We start from the raw sequence: 19,069 nt of genomic DNA, 5'->3' as shown, positions 1-19,069 counted from the left end.
CTGTAGCCCTCCAGGCTCCTCTGCCTATGGGATTATCCTGGCAAGAATATTGGAATGGGTTGCTATTTTCTCCTCCAGGGGATCTTCCCAACCCAAGGATCGAACTTGGGGTCTCCTGCATTGACAGGTGGATTCTTTACCGCTGAGCCACTTGGGAAGTCCAGATAAACTCCTTGGTTCTTAGGAATTTGATCAGACTTCTTTAGACGAAATATGTGGCCCTGGTCTTAGAGATTTGGAACTATTTATTCACTGTGAACAAAACAGTGTATTTAAGTGTAGAAGGCAAGAAACGGAAACGTGCAAATCACTGAAAGTTTTATGCAGCTGATGTCACAGTCAGGGCCCTGCTGGGCATGTCTCCTGTGGTTTCCAACTTCTCAGCAACCTCCTGCCCCAACTTGCCCTGGAATGCCCTAGCCTGGGAGGGGCAGAGAGGGAAGGGTAGTGGGGCTGGGGGTGACAGTCTGCGTGGCAGCAGGAGGGGGTTGATATGCTGATGTGTTGATCAGGTTTCATTTTCTCAGGCTTCTTTGTTCACCTGCTCTGTGGAATGTGGTTGATTCATGGAAAATGCTCAAACTGGCCTCTACTGGTTGGGACTGTGCAAGGAAACGAGAACAGTTAAACCACAGCCAACTTCGCTCACTTTCAAAGGATCACAGCTAATGGAAGAAAAGATCCTTCTGCAAGCACATGTGATTGTTATCAAACACACTCTAGACTGCGTGACCCGAATTCCTCATTATTTCTTTGTATAGTTCCTCTGATGAGCTCCTACGGAGTTGGGAACTTTATGCTCAGGATGTTCATATCTGTATTTTTGTCTATGCTCATGACCCTGAAGAAAGGAGCAGACAGGACCCCTTGCAGCACTAAGATCATCCCTGACTTTCCACCAGCCACCTAGGATCTTCCATGATTTGTGATTTTCTGAGGCTGCTACTTCTTGGTTTCATTTTTCTCTGTGTAGACTAGGTGACATAAGACCCAATCCTTGAACCAAGCTTCATGGACAGATGTGACATGCTTGGTTCCTCACAAGAACAGAGATTTGGAGGCCCGATCTCACCTGTGCAATTGAGTCTGTTATGTACTAAGTCATGTAAGTTCTCTAAAAGGGAAAAAATGATTTCATAGTCAATCCGAGCAAGGCTTCCTAGGGGCACTAATATCAGGTGACAATGTAACAGGTGAATGACAGAGGGCTGCTCAGACACATCAGGATGAAGAGCAGGTGTCCCACCCTCTCCCCACCCAGCAGGCCCAGGATGGGGGTCCATGTCCTGGATTCCATCTGTCCAGTCTCAGACGGAAGCAGTCTCAGAGGGACCACTGCTGAGGTCTTGGCCTCAGCTCTCACATTCTGACCTCAGGACACATTCAAGTCACATCCTTCATTCCTCCTGGTCTCTGCTCTGAGAGCCAACATCTAGGGAGCCTTGCCCTCCTAGGAGGACTGGCTGCATCTAACTGGTGCAGCCAGTGTGTCAGGAGTGGAGTCCTTTCTCAGGTTAAAGTCACATCCTGACGTCCAGCTCAGGCCCCATCTGTGGTGCTGCTGTGGGCACGAGACCACTCCTGACTCAGGACAAATCATTGTGATGACACTACTGAATTCTTGAGGTTTGAGTCCAAGGCCAGACTCAGCATGTTCTCCATGTAAGGAGCTCTCCCTGCTTAGACCCCAACTTCCCAGGGAACCTCTGTCTGCATTTCTGTCCTGTGGCCCATTCTTAGACCAAGCGTGGATGGAGTTGATTAGATCCACATAAATGACCAGTTTCCACCCGAGCCAGACCATTTCCTTCATTACTTGAATGACGGTACGTAATGAAAGGAAACTGACAGACACGCTGCCTTCCCATGAAGCATTGCATTGAGTATTTCTGTTTTACAGAGGCAACTCAAAATATAATTGAGTTTATTTGAATTCAGACTGGCTAAACACAAGGGAAAATGACTTCATAGTGTGGGTTCAAAATAAGAGTACTCAGACTACCTTAGGGGCTACATCTGTAAGAAAACTATTATTTCATGATACATAATACAAAATGCCTGGTACCTTTTATATATATTCAAAACCCACCATGTCTTGTTGTGATCCCAGTCCTTCAGGCCAAATACATAATGCAAAATAGGAAAAACAAAACTAATCATTTTGATATTTCAATATTACTACTTTTTACAATAGTACAAATAGTGCATGTGCATGAACTAAAAACCTGAGAAAGAAATGTAAGGTGTTGAAAAACATAAAAAGAAATCTGAGACATGAAACAAGAATTACCTTCTGCAAATCAAAACAGAAAGAGATTTTGCTTACAAATAAATGCTACGCTTAATTTACTAAGAGGTTTTTGATCAGGAACACAACACAAAACTTTTCTCCAACTTTTCATTAAGAGATCACTCAGTCTCACTGAATATAGGGTGGATCTGAACATTATCTTACCAGCCACAGTCAGGTGTATGTATATATGTGTGGATATGATACCATGTCTGTGAATCAATAAATTCTTTACTAGCCATTCACTAACATCAGCAGTGGGTGTCCTCATTTCAACTTTCAAAAAGGAGACACTATCTTCAGTTTTTTTCCCTTCTGGTGACTTTCAATTACGTTTTTAAAATTAATTAATTAATTTTTTATTGAAGGATAATTGCTTTACAGAATTTTGCTCTTTTCTGTTAAACCTCAACATGAATCAGCCACAGGTATACATATAACCACTCCCTTTTGGAACTCCCTCAATTATGTTTTTTTTTTTTTCATGCTTAAAAAGACAGAACCCCTAAAATTTGAGATGCAATGTGAAAAGCAAACAGCTACATTTTACTCTGTATTTTTATAGCAGTTTATGTATCAAACATGAGGCATGAGATAGACACTGAAGAGACCAAGGATGAAGTTACCCAAGAATTCAAAGTATTTTAAAAAAGGATCATACTCTTCACATGCCCACATTTTTTCTTTATGTCTGAACACTGTTTTGGAAAAGAGGCCAGAGTGTCTTGGGAACCATGCATTCAGGGCAGGGCTCCTGTATGCTGCAACTGGCTGTTTCTGCCGGCTTGCTTGCTCCTATGCCTGCTGCACAGATACTCCATTCAACCCACTACTTTTCTCTCTTTTTTAAAAACATATTTTAAAAATAAAATATTATATTATTCTCAGTTATACAAGATAGAAATTTGATATTTTATATATATTGAAATGGTCATCACATTAAGTCAATATCCTTCACTGTATATAGTTACAGATTATTTTTTTCTTATAAGGTAAAATTGTAAGATCCACTCTTTCCCTTCTTGGTTAAATATTTAAGCAGAGTTACGCTTACTCCTTGGAAGAAAAGTTATGACCAACCTAGATAGCATATTGAAAAGCAGAGACATTACTTTGCCAACAAAGGTCCATCTAGTCAAGGCTATGGTTTTTCCTGTGGTCATGTATGGATGTGAGAGTTGGACTGTGAAGAAGGCTGAGTGCCGAAGAATTGATGCTTTTGAACTGTGGTGTTGGAGAAGACTCTTGAGAGTCCCTTGGACTGCAAGGAGATCCAACCAGTCCATTCTGAAGGAGATCAGCCCTGGGATTTCTTTGGAAGGAATGATGCTCAAGCTGAAACTCCAGTACTTTGGCCACCTCATGCGAAGAATTGACTCATTGCAAAAGACTCTGATGCTGGGAGGGATTAGGGGCAGGAGGAGAAGGGAACGACAGAGGATGAGATGGCTGGATGGCATCACTGACTTGATGGACCTGAGTCTGAGTGAACTCCGGGAGATGGTGATGGACAGGGAGGCCTGGCATGCTGTGATTCATGGGGTTGCAAAGAGTCAGACACGATTGAGCAACTAAACTGAACTGAACTGCTTTTATAATTGACAGTATGTTTATATGCTCATGTTTGTGAGACTGAAATGTTTTCGTTGATGTTTGGAAGGGACTGAACAATATTATCTGACCTGGATGCACATGGATTCCATCTTCTGTAGCTGGACCACATCTGTCATCTAAGAAGCTCCAAAACACTCCAGTAGAGTGCTGTAAATCCACCACATAATTAGGGCACAAAATGGTAGTCATCTCTCTCTCTCTCTCTCTCTCTCTCTATATATATATATATATATACACACATACAACACACATATATACCATATATATATATATACACACACACACATATATACCACACCTAGTTTATCTGTCCATCTGGTTTTGGGCACTTAGGTCGTTTTTGTGTCTTGGTTGTTATAAACAATGAACATAGAGGTGCTGTTATCTCTTAGTATTTTTTTTCCTATGGATAAACACTCAGAAGTGAAATTGCTGGATCATGTGGTAGTTCTATTTCTAACTTGTGGAGGAAGCTCCATACTGGTTTCCATAGTGACTACACCAGTTTACATTCCCAATAACGGTGCACAAGGCTTCTCTTTTCTCCACATCTTTAACACTTGTTATTTCCAGCCTTGTTGATATTAGCCATTCTGACAGGAGTGAGGTGAAATCTCATTGTTGTTTTGATTTGCATTTCCCTGAATTTCAGATAAACAAAACATATATTTTTAGTTTAAGTTTGTTCCAAATATTGCAAAGCTACTTGCTTTATTTATTTTTGTTGTTTTTTGGGAAACTTGGAAACCCAATGTGAGGTGGCTTTTTACTTAGGGGTGAACATACACTCTCTATCAAAATGATTCGTAACGCAGACACACACACATATATCCCTTTACTGCTGCTACTGCTACTGCTAAGTCATTTCAGTTGTGTCCGACTCTGAGAGTCAAATGCAGACCAACATTATAACCTTAATTTTAATAAAGTGGGCTCAGTTCTTATTGGATTTGCTGTTTGTTGTCTCAAAGTTTGCTTATGGGTATAAGAGGAAAGGTAGCTCGGGGAAGGACTATAGACGTTTCATCACCGGAGAAGACCATGACAGCAGCATTAACACTGAAACCTTGAACTGCAGGGAACTTAGCCTGATTCAGGTCTGCTCACTCCACTAGGCAACAGGCAAGTATTGTCTGTGTTTTTCCATCCACCCCTCACCTGATCCCTCTGCTTGCAGTTCTGAGCTTTCAGAGCTCAGGCTTCTCTTCTTCTGTTGGGGAGGTGGCTGCTCCCAGCCTGCCACAGAGGGCCCTCAAGAAAGGGGTTGGTGTAGAGAGGCGGGGCTCCTCCGTGGGCCTCCCCCAGCACCCACCCCTTCTGGGCTCAGCCTGGTGGTCTTTAAGAGAGATCCTCGCTAACTCCCCTGCCCGTCACATCTGCTGGGAACCCCAGTCTCACTATTGTCCCAGCCATGCTGTGGGCCCCAGTGCTGCTTCTGGTGTTCCTGGCTCTTGGTGAGTGTGTTGCCTGGACACTCCTGGGATTTTTCTGTATTTTTTGGCAATGGTGTGTATGTATGTGTGTGTGTGTGTGTGTGTGGGTCGGGGTCATAAGAAGAAATGCTGTTTCCTCTTCCTCATGATTTTTTGTTGCTTTTCCCGTTGCAGTCACTCAGGTATCTTCCAACATGGAAGGCGACAGGATGTCAATCACCAGGGCAACTGGGTCCTCTGCTGTAATCCCTTGTGATCTTCCTATACAAAACAAGCAATATATCCACTGGTACAAATTCCAGGAGGGAACTGTACCCCGACGCCTTCTCTACTACGATGTCTACTACTCAAAGGTTGTGTTGGAATCAGGAATCAGTCCAAGGAAATACCATGGCTATGAAGACACAGACAAGATGAATACACTTGTAATCTCAAATCTTCAAGAAAGTGATTCTGGCATGTACCGCTGCGCTGTCTGGGAGAAGCACATTGGTTCAGCCCTCCTTTACACTGCACTGAAATTTTGCTTGTCACTGCCAAAAAACAGGCCGGATACACAGAATAGACCAACCCCTGCCTCACTTCCTGCTGTCAATGCCAATTCTCTTTACTCTGAACAAAGTGAAATCCTGAGCTCATCGCCCATCCCCCAACTTTAATATTCAGTTGTCACTCACCTCTCCACACCAAAGCCACAGTTTTTTCTAAAAGCAGGCTTCCATCTTTATGCCTCAGACAAGCAACTGTCAGGCTTCATCTTCTTTTAACTCGCCTAGGAGCTGCTGGAGTCTATTCAACCTCCTCTTCAGGAGACAGGGCACCTAGGATTCATCTGTTAAGGGAAGTATTTAGGAGAGCATGGAAAGGTTGGGAACCTCACTGTGGTTCAGTGTTTAAGAATCTGCCTTGGAATGCAGGGTGCTTGTGTTCTGGAGCAACTACACCTGCATGTTTTGAAGACCCTGTTCCACAACTAGAAGTTCCTGTGCCACAAGGGAAGACCCCACACGATGCAAAGAGATCCTGCATGTCGCAACTAAGACCTGATGCAGAAAGTAAAGAAGTTATCAAAAAATAACAAAAATCACAAACATAAAAAATAATGAAAAGCTTAGCTATACTGAATCATTTATCTGATCATTATCCAGAGAAAATGGCTGGGAATGAAGCATCTTCAGTATTCAGGAGTATGAAGAGTAAGAAAAGAGGAAAATGAGAACTTGGACTTCCTGAACCTCAAGCTAGTACCATATTTCTTTTGGACAAACTGATATTTTCCTCATATAACCAATCAGGGCATGGTTATATGTTTGTGCATTCAGCTGGGACAGAGTGGGGTGCCAGTAAGAGGGGGGCGAAGTTTGAGTAGTGAGTTTCACTACAGGTAGTGAAAGGGTAGGAAAACAGTGATTTCTGTAACAATATCAACCATTGTACTCTTCTTCCACTTTCTTTTGAATTCAGTCAGTCCACAACCAGAACTGTTCTGCATTAAACAAGTAAAGCCAGGGGTTCTTTCCACTCCTACCCTCTACATTAACATGGCCAAGTCCCAAATTGGAATGAGATTTAACAGATTATTTTTTTCTCAATAATTCATTGTAAAGGATGCTTTGGGTGAACAATTAGACAGCGAATAGTATCTCTTTCAGCTGAAAAGTCATACATGAAAGGAGTATGGCTTTCTTACTGGGCTAGATTTAAGGATGTGAAATTCCTGGTGGCTCAGCGGTAAAGAATCCACCTGTAATTAAGGAGCTGCAGGAGACCTGGGTTCGATCCCTGGGTCGGGAAGATCCCCTGAAGAAGAGCATGGCAACTCACTCCAGTGTTTTTGCCTGGAGAATCCCATGGACAGAGAAGCTTGGTGGGTTTCAATCCATTGGGTTGCAAAGAGTCGGACACAACTGAAGCAACTTAGCAGGAACAGAAATGTTAGATCCACATGTATGTGATCTCCTGTGTATTGGATCCTCCAAATTTCTGTCAGAGGAGTGTTTCTTCCACTGTGGTCCATTGACCACTTGCAGCAGAAGCACCTGAGTTGGGATAATAGTGCTAGTTCTAGGTGGCACCCAACACCATGAATACAAACATAGGAATAAAGGCTGAAAATGTGCATTTTTCAATAAACTCCATAGCTGATTCTTATTCAAGTTGGTTTTTAAGAACTGCTGTCCTGGTGGTAACAGATAAAGTGACACACTTCTCTCTGAAATGGACAGGTTCCCAGCCTGACACACAAATGCATTCCAGAATGGTACTCATGGGCTTGTTCCTAACCCAAAACCCTTCCTGTCTTGTTGCACCCTGGATATTCCTGCTTTCCCAGGTCATCCTATTTTTGCTTGAGAACCCACAACCACAGGTCAAGTTTCAGGTTCTTCTTATTTCTGTAATTGCAGGGAAGAAGGAATTGGATAGTAAACAAACCAACTTGGTCTCTTGTATCAGGGACCATGTGTTTTGACTATTTTATGACTTTAAAAAAGACTAAAGCATGAACTTATTGTCATTTATATTTTTCTAATATTGTTTAGGTTTTGTTCTGCATATTTATTTCCCTGATCTGCTTTACATTGAAATTTTGTGTATTGGGAAAATGTAGAGAATTCTCTGCAGAGGGATTTTTTATGCAATGAATTGTTCCTGACTTCTGAGTTCTAGGAGTTGTTTTTCAAGGCAAAAAGACATGACAAATCTCTTGAGCAACAGAAAATCATCAAGATGAAACACTAAGATGCCCTTTGATTACTGCATTTGGGGTCACACTGCCCCATCTACCCTCCTGGGAAAGACAGAAATATTCTTCACAGGTCATGGAAAAGGGTAAATGATTTCCTGCTCGATCATGGGGACTGAAGTGAGAGGTTGGTTTGACTGGAGTTCTTCACTGGAATTCTTTTGGACACGCTCCAGACCTCACTGCTAGCAGCCTGAGAGCTGCTCATAAATGAAAAACCTTTAGTGGTGAGAACCTGAAGTTTAGGGTGTATGGTGGCAAGGAGGTCATTGTACCCAGCTGGGTGAGGATAGGTTCAAGGAAGAGGTGGCCGCCATATTGAAAAAAAATTCAAAAGTGAATCAAGGATTTTTGGAGGCATCTGTACAAAGTCTTATGGACTTATTGTGTGCACTTCAAAAATTGTGATGAAGCATGTCCCTTTCCACCTCAAATGCCCATTTTTTTCTAATATGCATTGGTGCCCCCACATAGGACACACAATTACCCTGTTCAACATTCTCAGATTCAATCTCTCCCTCAATTAAAGGGTTGTAATAAGTGTTCCCACCTTGGAGGGTTTGTGGACAATTCATTGGGTCAATCCATGTAAAGAACTTAGACCCATGCTTGTCACACAGTACAAGTTCAATAACTGTTAGTGCTTGTAACTGTTAGCTGTGGCCTGGCCTCTATGTAAGAATATACAGATGAAGCAGACAGGAGTCTTCCTCCCAGGAGCCACTTGCCATCCAGACAGTTGAAGACAAAACTGCAGCCTTGGCTGAGATGGCCCCATTACCCTGTGCTTCCTCTGTGGCTACTGGGAATACTTGGCAATGGCTGAGCACCAAGTAATTTCCAGACCTGAACTTGACCTCATTTTTCTGACTTAGGTACTATCATATCCTCCCCCAACCCTAATGCATGGTGAACTTGGGATTCAGAGAAACTCTGTAGCATCCAAGATCACAAAGGCATTGATATCAGAAGAGACACAGTTTGAAGCCAAGTATAAATGTCATTTAAACCTATGCTTTTCCCTACACTCTGCCCAGAACCAACAAGAAGTAATGAAAGGATAAAGAAGAGAAGTGGGGGAGTCAGGGTGACCTGTATATTCACAGAGATGCAGCATGTGTTCTTGCAAATGTATCCAGGTAGGAAATTGATCCTCTGATGAAAATGGTTGGAACAGAAAGAATTCCCATCTTTTGGATAAAACATGATTAAGCAATATAACAGCTCACATATTTAGAAAACGATGATAGGAATTGCACTGATATTTAATATGTACCTCAAAGGAAATATCAAGTTAAACTAATGATTTGTTCATTTCCTCTAGTCAGAAATTAATGGACCATTGAGAATGCTTTGTGGAGCCAGAAGATCCAAGTCAATATGTAACCGAAAAGTGAGAGGGTCTATATATGTCATACTTTGCATGGTTGAACCAATAAGAAGGATCAGTAAATAGCTTCTGTAGTTAAGTTTTCTATACTGAAGGGACAAATATTTGTAAAATAGCAGCCTGAATTTTTGATCATCCTCTATCTGGTTGGCACAGGAAAAATAGAATATTTACACCCAGCTCCTAACTTGCCCCTGATTGCTGTGAGATGGGTAGGAATTTCCCTGAAGGACAAGGATGTGTGTGGCTGCTCCACAATCTTGACCATGAAGCTTCACCACACAGAATGTGTCCCAGGATGTTAAAACATCTGTTTCTTTACTTTCAACCTTGCTAATGGTCATTTTATTTATCTCGTGAATTCCTTAGAAGCTCTGACAAACCTGCTAATATTTATTGCACCAGCCCTTCTATGCATCCCCACTGTGTCAGTACAGTGACCTGGGTCCTCAGAGACCTCTCAGTGGCTCATGGCGACCATCTCTGAAACGTATCTGCTTCCCCGGGATTGCTCCCCTGACAGACAACCTTCCTGCTATTTTTCTTTCTAAAGCACAGATCTGATCATATCACTTTCCTCCCTATCACCGTCAGTATTTCCTCATCATTCATTCTTTTCTAAAAATATATATTTGAAAATGCTGTAAAAATTGCTCACATTCCTACTTTTTAAAAAATAACTATTAAGTAAGGATGTCTCCTGTTCTCTTTCTATTTGAAGTTTCTCTATTCAAGGAGTCAATTAGTCTCTTCAGATCAGATCAGATCAGATCAGTCGCTCAGTTGTGCCCGACTCTTTGAGACCCCATGAATCGGAGCACACCAGGCCTCCCTGTCTATCACCAACTCCCGGTGTTCACTGAGACTCATGTCCATCGAGTAATGATGCCATCCAGCCATCTCATCCTCTGTCGTTCCCTTCTCCTCCTGCCCCCAATCCCTCCCAGCATCAGAGTCTTTTCCAATGAGTCAACTCTTCGCACAAGGTGGCCAGAGTACTGGAGTTTCAGCCTCAGCATCATTCCTTCCAAAGAAATCCCAGGGCTGATCTCCTTCAGAATGGACTGGTTGGATCTCCTTGAAGTCCAAGGGACTCTCAAGAGTCTTCCCCAACACCACAGTTCAAAAGCATCAATTCTTCGGCGCTCAGCCTTCTTCACAGTCCAACTCTCACATCCATACATGACCACAGGAAAAACCATAGCCTTGACTAGATGAACCTTTGTTGGCAAAGTAATGTCTTTGCTTTTGAATATGCTATCTAGGTTGGTCATAACTTTCCTTCCAAGGAGTAAGCGTCTTCTAATTTCATGGCTGCAGTCACCATCTGTAGTGATTTTGGAGCCCAGAAAAATAAAGTCTGACACTGTTTCCACTGTTTCCCCATCTATTTCCTATGAAGTGGTGGGACCAGATGCCATGATCTTCGTTTTCTGAATGTTGAGCTTTAAGCCAACTTTTTCACTCTCCTCTTTCACTTTCATCAAGAGGCTTTTGAGTTCCTCTTCACTTTCTGCCATAAGGGTGGTGTCATCTGCATATCTGAGGTGATTGAGATTTCTCCCAGCAATCTTGATTCCAGCTTGTGTTTCTTCCAGTCCAGCGTTTCTCATGATGTACTCTGCATAGAAGTTAAATAAACAGGGTGACAATATACAGCCTTGACGAACTCCTTTTCCTATTTGGAACCAGTCTGTTGTTCCATGTCCAGTTCTAACTGTTGCTTCCTGACCTGCATACGAATTTCTCAAGAGGCAGATCAGGTGGTCTGGTATTTCCATCTCTTTCAGAATTTTCCACAGTTGATTGTGATCCACACAGTCAAAGGCTTTGGCATAGTCAATAAAGCAGAAATAGATGCTTTTCTGGAACTCTCTTGCTTTTTCCATGATCCAGCGGATGTTGGCAATTTGATCTCTGGTTCCTCTGCCTTTTCTAAAACCAGCTTGAACATCAGGAAGTTCACGGTTCACATATTGCTGAAGCCTGGCTTGGAGAATTTTGAGCATTACTTTACTAGCGCGTGAGATGAGTGCAATTGTACGATAGTTTGAGCATTCTTTGGCATTGCCTTTCTTTGGGATTGGAATGAAAACTGCCCTTTTCCAGTCCTGTGGCCACTGCTGAGTTCCAAATTTGCTGGCATATTGAGTGCAGCACTTTCACAGCATCATCTTTCAGGATTTGGAATAGCGCAACTGGAATTCCATCACCTCCACTAGCTTTGTTCATAGTGATGCTTTCTAAGGGCCACTTGACTTCCCATTCCAGGATGTCTGGCTCTAGGTCAGTGATCACACCATCGTGATTATCTGGGTCGTGAAGATCTTTTTTGTACAGTTCTTCTGTGTATTCTTGCCATCTCTTCTTAATATCTTCTGCTTCTGTTAGGTCCATACCATTTCTGTCCTTTATCGAGCTCATCTTTGCATGAAATGTTCCTTTGGTGTCTCTGATTTTTTTGAAGAGATCCCTAGTCTTTCCCATTCTGTTGTTCTCCTCTATTTCTTTGCATTGATCACTGAAGAAGGCTTTCTTATCTCTTCTTTCTATCCTTTGGAACTCTGCATTCAGATGTTTATATCTTTCCTTTTCTCCTTTGCTTTTCGCTTCTCTTCTTTTCACAGCTATTTGTAAGGCCTCCCCAGACAGCCATTTTGCTTTTTTGCATTTCTTTTCTATGGGACTGGTCTTGATCCCTGTCTCTCCTTCAATATTAAATAACTAACGAGCAGCCAGGTTGAGGCAAGTGACTGAAATAGTTCCAGCGTTGCCAGCTCAGATCTCAGGCACAAGGAGCCATCACAGAACTCATTATACAAGTGTACAATGTGCTTTACTCTGAAAGTGACTAGCATCCACTTATCAATTTCACAAGGAAACAAAACATACATACTAAATTTATGTGCCTGGATGTTCATTCGTTGTAGTACCATTTACTACAGCCCCTAGTGAACCATAATCCACAATAAGAAACTGAAAATAAATGATGTCATGTGACAGACTGCTTTGCATCTTTAAAAAATGTAGATTATTTTTAGAAATGGAACATCAATCAGGAAGCGTCATTGAAAAAATAATTTCTGCATTATGAAAGTGAAAGTCACTCAGTCGTGTCTGACTCTTTGTGACCCCATGGATTATGCAGTCCCAGGAATTCTCCAGGCCAGAATAGTGAAGTGGATAGCCTTTCCCTTCTCCAGGGAATCTTCCTAACCCAGGGATCGAACCCAGGTCTCATGAATTGCAGGTGGATTCTTTACCAGTTAAGCCACAAGGGAAGCCCAAGAATACTGTAGTGGGTAGCCTATCCCTTCTCCAGTGGATCTCCCTGACGGAGGAATTGAACAGGCTCTCCTGCATTGTAAGCAGATTCTTTACCAACTGAGCTATCAGGGAAGCCAATCTTCATTACAGTATCCATCAAAAATTTTGGATAATATCTTTGCATGGATCAAAAATACACCAACTAACCTTGCTTGAGCCATTGTATTTACCTTTTTTCCTCTTTAACATTCTGCTTTTGCTTTCTCTGAATCTTTTATAGCAAATATGAGTGTACGTATGAATGTATATGCATGTATACATATTCTAACTTCCCTCTTTATACTCAAAGGTAGCATTCAGCATATATTGTTTTGAACTTCTCTGTACTTACACAACCTAGAGCTCTTTTTCTGCAAATGTACAGAGATGCTCGAATAGCTAGGTTAATAAATAATAATTTATAAAATAATTTCCCGTCATAATACACTATTATCTTACACATTTTGCTATTATTTTTAAAATGCTGAAATCATAATAGTGTTTTATATCATGAAGACTGTGTGTATTTGTCATTTTTATAGGGGAAAAAAAGTGAAAGTGCAGTGTAAAGAATCCGCCTGCCAAAGCAGGAGACTCAGGTTCAATCCCTGGGTAGGGAAAATCTCCTGGAGAAGGATATGGCAACCCACTCCAGTATTCTTGCCTGGGAAATCCCATGGACAGAGAAGTCTGTTGGACTACAGTCCATGGGGTCGAAAAAAGTCAGCCATGACTTAGCAACCAACTTTCACTTCACTTTTTTTTCTCCATTCACAAAGTATATGAATGTCGGGAGAGTGTTGTGAAATGTGGGATTTTGCTACTTGGACAAGTGAAAATAGATAAAATCTAATCTACTCAACTCCTTGCCATTTAGTCGCTGAGGTGTGTCTGACACTTTTGGGACCCTACAGACTGTAGCCCTCCAGGCTCCTCTGCCCATGGGATTATCCTGGCAAGAGTATTGGAATGGGTTGCTATTTTCTCCTTCAGGGGATCTTCCCAACCCAAGGATCGAACTTGGGGTCTCCTGCATTGGCAGATGGATTCTTTACTGCTGAGCCACTTGGGAAGTCCAGATCAACTCCTTGGTTCTTAGGAATTTGATCAGACTTCTTTAGACGAAATATGTGGCCCTGGTCTTAGAGATTTGGAACTATTTATTCACCGTGAACAAAACAGTGTATTTAAGTGTAGAAGGCAAGAAACGGAAACGTGCAAATCACTGAAAGTTTTATGCAGCTGATGTCACAGTCAGGGCCCTGCTGGGGATGTCTCCTGTGGTTTCCAACTTCTCAGCAACCTCCTGCCCCAACTTGCCCTGGACTGCCCTAGCCTGGGAGGGCAGAGAGGGAAGGGTAGTGGGCCTGGGGGTGACAGTCTGCTGATATGCTGATGCGTTGATCAGGTTTCATTTTCTCAGGCTTCTTTGTTCACCTGCTCTGTGGAATGTGGTTGATTCATGGAAAATGCTCAAACTGGCCTCTACTGGTTGGGACTGTGCAAGGGGTAGGTGGGGTATAGCAAGGAAATGAGAACAGTTAAACCACAGCCAACTCTGCTCACTTTCAAAGGGTCACAGCTAATGGAAGAAAAAAATCCTTCTGCAAGCACATGTGATTGTTATCAAACACACTCTAGACTGTGTGACCCGAATTCCTCATTATTTCTTTGTATAGTTCCTCTGATGAGCTCCTACGTGAGTTGGGAACTTTATGCTCAGGATGTTCATATCTGCATGTTTGTCTATGCTCGTGACCCTGAAGAAAGGAGCAGACAGGACTCCTTGCAGCACTAAGATCATCCCTATCTTTCCACCAGCCACCTAGGATCTTCCATGATTTGTGATTTTTCTGAGGCTGCTACTTCTTGGTTTCATTTTTCTCTGTGTAGACTAGGTGACACAAGACCCAATCCTTGAACCAAGCTTCGTGGACAGATGTGACATGCTTGGTTCCTCACAAGAACAGAGATTTGGAGGCCCGATCTCACCTGTGCAATTGAGTCTGTCATGTACTAAGTCATGTAAGTTCTCTAAAAGGGAAAAAATGATTTCATAGTCAATCTGAGCAAGGCTTCCTAGGGGCACTAACATCAGGTGACAATGTAACAGGTGAGTGACAGAGGGCTGCTCAGACACATCAGCATGAACAGCAGGTGTCCCACCCCCTCCCCACCCAGCAGGCCCAGGATGGGGGTCCATGTCCCGGATTCCATCTGTCCAGTCTCAGAGGGAAGCAGAGGGAAGCAGTCTCAGACGGAAGCAGTCTCAGAGGGACCACTGCTGAGGTCTTGGCCTCAGCTCTCACATTCTGACCTCAGGACACATTCAAGTCACATCTTTCATTCCTCCTGGTCTCTGCTCTGAGAGCCAACATCTAGGGAGCCTTGCCCTCCTAGGAGGACTGGCTGCATCTAACTGGTGCAGCCAGTGTGTCAGGAGTGGAGTCCCTTCTCAGGTTAAAGTCACATCCTGACGTCCAGCTCAGGCCCCATCTGTGGTGCTGCTGTGGACACGAGTCCACTCCTGACTCAGGACAAATCATTGTGATGACACTACTGAATTCTTGAGGTTTGAGTCCAAGGCCAGACTCAGCATGTTCTCCATGTAAGGAGCTCTCCCTGCTTAGACCCCAACTTCCCAGGGAGCCTCTGTCTGCATTTCTGTCCTGTGGCCCATTCTTAGACCAAGCGTGGATGGAGTTGATTAGATCACATAAATGACCAGTTTCCACCCGAGCCAGACCATTTCCTTCATTACTTGAATGACGGTACGCAATGAAAGGAAACTGACAGACACGCTGCCTTCCCATGAAGCATTGCATTGAGTATTTCTGTTTTACAAAGGCAACTCAAAATATAATTGAGTTCATTTGAGTTCAGACTGGCTAAACACAAGGGAAAATGATTTCATAGTGTGGGTTCAAAATAAGAGTACTCAGACTACCTTAGGGGCTACATCTCTAAGAAAACTATTATTTCATGATACATAATACAAAATGCCTGGTACCTTTTATATATATTCAAAACCCACCATGTCTTCTTGTTGTGATCCCAGTCCTTCAGGCCAAATACATAATGCAAAATAGGAAAAACAAAACTAATCATTTTGATATTTCAATATTACTACTTTTTACAATAGTACAAATAGTGCATGTGCATGAAGTAAAAACCTGAGAAGAAATGTAAGGTGTTGAAAAACATAAAAAGAAATCTGAGACATGAAACAAGAATTACCTTCTGCAAATCAAAACAGAAAGAGATTTTGCTTACAAATAAATGCTACGTGAATTTACTAAGAGGTTTTTTGATCAGGAACACAACACAAAACTTTTCTCCAACTTTTCATTAAGAGATCACTCAGTCTCACTGAATATAGGGTGGATCTGAACATTATCTTACCAGCCACAGTCAGGTGTATGTATATATGTGTGGATATGATACCATGTCTGTGAATCAATAAATTCTTTACCAGCCATTCACTAACATCAGCAGTGGGTGTCCTCATTTCAACTTTCAAAAAGGAGACTCCATCTTCAGTTTTTTCCCTTCTGGTGACTTTCAATTACGTTTTTAAAATTAATTAATTAATTTTTTATTGAAGGATAATTGTTTTACAGAATTTTGCTCTTTTCTGTTAAACCTTAACATGAATCAGCCATAGGTATACATATAACCACTCCCTTTTGGAATTCCCTCAATTATGTTTTTTTTTCATGCTGAAAAAGACAGAACCCCCCAAAATTTTGAGATGCAATGTGAAAAACAAAAAGCTACATTTTACTCTGTATTTTTATAGCAGTTTATGTATCAAACATGAGCCATGAGATAGACACTGAAGAGACCAAGGATGAGGTCACCCAAGAATTTACTTTAAAGCATTTTACAAAAGGGTCATACTCTTCACACGCCCACATTTTTGCTTTATGTCTGAACACTGTTGTGGAAAAGAGAGGCTGGAGTGTCTTGGGAACCACGCATTCAGGGCAGGGCTCCTGTTTGCTGCAACTGGCTGCTTCTGTCGGCTCTTTTGCCCCTATGCCTGTTGTGCAGATACTCCATTCAATCCACTAATTTTCTCTCTTTTTTAAAAACATATCTTTAAAATAAAATTGACATAAAATATTACATTATTCTCAGTTATACAAGATAGAAATTTGATATTTTATATATATTGAAATGGTCACCACATTAAGTCAATATCCCTCACTGTATATAGTTACAGATTATTTTTTTCTTATAAGATAAAATTGTTAGATCTACTCTTTCCCTTGTTGGTTAAATATTTAAGCAGAGTTACTGCTTTTATAATTGACTGTATGTTTATATGTTCATATTTGTGGGATTGAAATATTTCCTTTGATGTTTGAAAGGGACTGAACAATATTAGCTGACCTGGATGCACATGGATTCCGTCTTCTGTAGCTGGACCACATCTGTCATCTCAGAAGTTCCAAAACACTCCCAGTAGAGCTCTCTAAATCCACCACATAATTAGAGCACAAAATGGTAATTATCTCTTTCTCTGTCTCTCTCTCTCTATATATATATATACAACCCACATATATACCATATATATCTATATATATTCACATATATACCACACCTAGTTTATCTGTCCATCTGGTTTTGGGCACTTAGGTCGTTTTTGTGTCTTGGTTGTTATAAACAATGAACATAAAGGTGCTGGTATCTCTTAGTATTTTTTTTCCTATGGATAAACACTCAGAAGTGAAATTGCTGGATCATGTGGTAGTTCTATTTCTAACTTGTGGAGGAAGCTCCATACTGTTTTCCATAGTGACTACACCAGTTTACATTCCCACCAAGAGTGCACTTGTTATTTCCAGCCTTGTTGATATTAGCCATTCTAACAGGAGTGAGGTGAAATCTCATTGTTGTTTTGATTTGCATTTCCCTGAATTTCAGATAAACAAAATATATATTTTTAGTTTAAGTTTGTTCCAAATATTGCAAAGCTCCTTGTTTATTTATTTTTGTTTTTTTGAGAAACGTGGCAACCCAATGTGAGGTGGCTTTTTACTTAGGGATGAACATACACTCTCTATCAAAATGATTTGTAACGCAGACACACACACATATATCCCTTTACTGTTGCTACTGCTACTGCTAAGTCATTTCAGTTGTGTCTGACTCTGAGAGTCAAATGCAGACCAACATTATAACTTTAATTTTAATAAAGCAGACTCAGTTCTTATTGGATTTGCTGTTTGTTGTCTCAAAGTTTGCTTATGGGTATAAGAGGAAAGGTAGCTCGGGGAAGGACTATAGACGTTTCATCACTGGAGAAGACCACGGCAGCAGCATTAACACTGAAACCTTGAACTGCAGGGAACTTAGCCTGATTCAGATCTGCTCACTCCACTAGGCAACAGGCAAGTATTGTCCGTGTTTTTCCATCCACCCCTCACCTGATCCCTCTGCTTGCAGTTCTGAGCTTTCAGAGCTCAGGCTTCTCTTCTCCCGTCGGGGAGGTGGCTGCTCCCAGCCTGCCACAGGGGGCCCTCAAGAAAGGGGTTGGTGTAGAGAGGCGGGGCTCCTCCGTGGGCCTCCCCCAGCACCCACCCCTTCTGGGCTCAGCCTGGTGGTCTTTAAGAGAGATCCTCGCTAACTCCCCTGCCCGTCACATCTGCTGGGAACCCCAGTCTCACTATTGTCCCAGCCATGCTGTGGGCCCCAGTGCTGCTTCTGGTGTTCCTGGCTCTTGGTGAGTGTGTTGCCTGGACGCTCCTGGGATTTTTCTGTATTTTTTGGCAATGATGTGTATGTATGTGTGTGGTGTGTGTGTTTGTGTGTGTAGTGGGGGGGTTATACTAAGAAATGCTGTTTCCTCTTACTCATGATTTTTTGTTGCTTTTCCCATTGCAGTCACTCAGGTATCTTCCAACATGGAAGACGAGAGGATGTCCATCACCAGGGCAACTGGGTCCTCTGCTGTAATCCCTTGTGATCTTCCTACACAAAACATCCAATATATCCACTGGTACAAATTCCAGGAGGGAACTGTACCCCGACGCCTTCTCTACTATGATGTCTCCTACTCAAAGGTTGTGTTGGATTCAGGAATCAGTCCAGGGAAATACCATGGCTATGAAGGCACAGACAAGATGTATAAATTTGTAATCTCAAATCTTCAAGAAAGTGATTCTGGCGTGTACCGCTGCGCTGTCTGGGAGAAGCACATTGTTTCAGCCCTACTTTACACTGCACTGAAATTTTGCTTGTCGCTGCCAAAAAACAGCCCGGATACACAGAATAGACCAACACCTGCC

The sequence above is a fragment of the Bos mutus genome, chromosome 4 (genome assembly GCF_027580195.1).
Source record: "Bos mutus isolate GX-2022 chromosome 4, NWIPB_WYAK_1.1, whole genome shotgun sequence".
NCBI classification, from domain to species: Eukaryota; Metazoa; Chordata; class Mammalia; order Artiodactyla; family Bovidae; genus Bos; species Bos mutus.
This window is presented reverse-complemented; position numbering follows the sequence as displayed.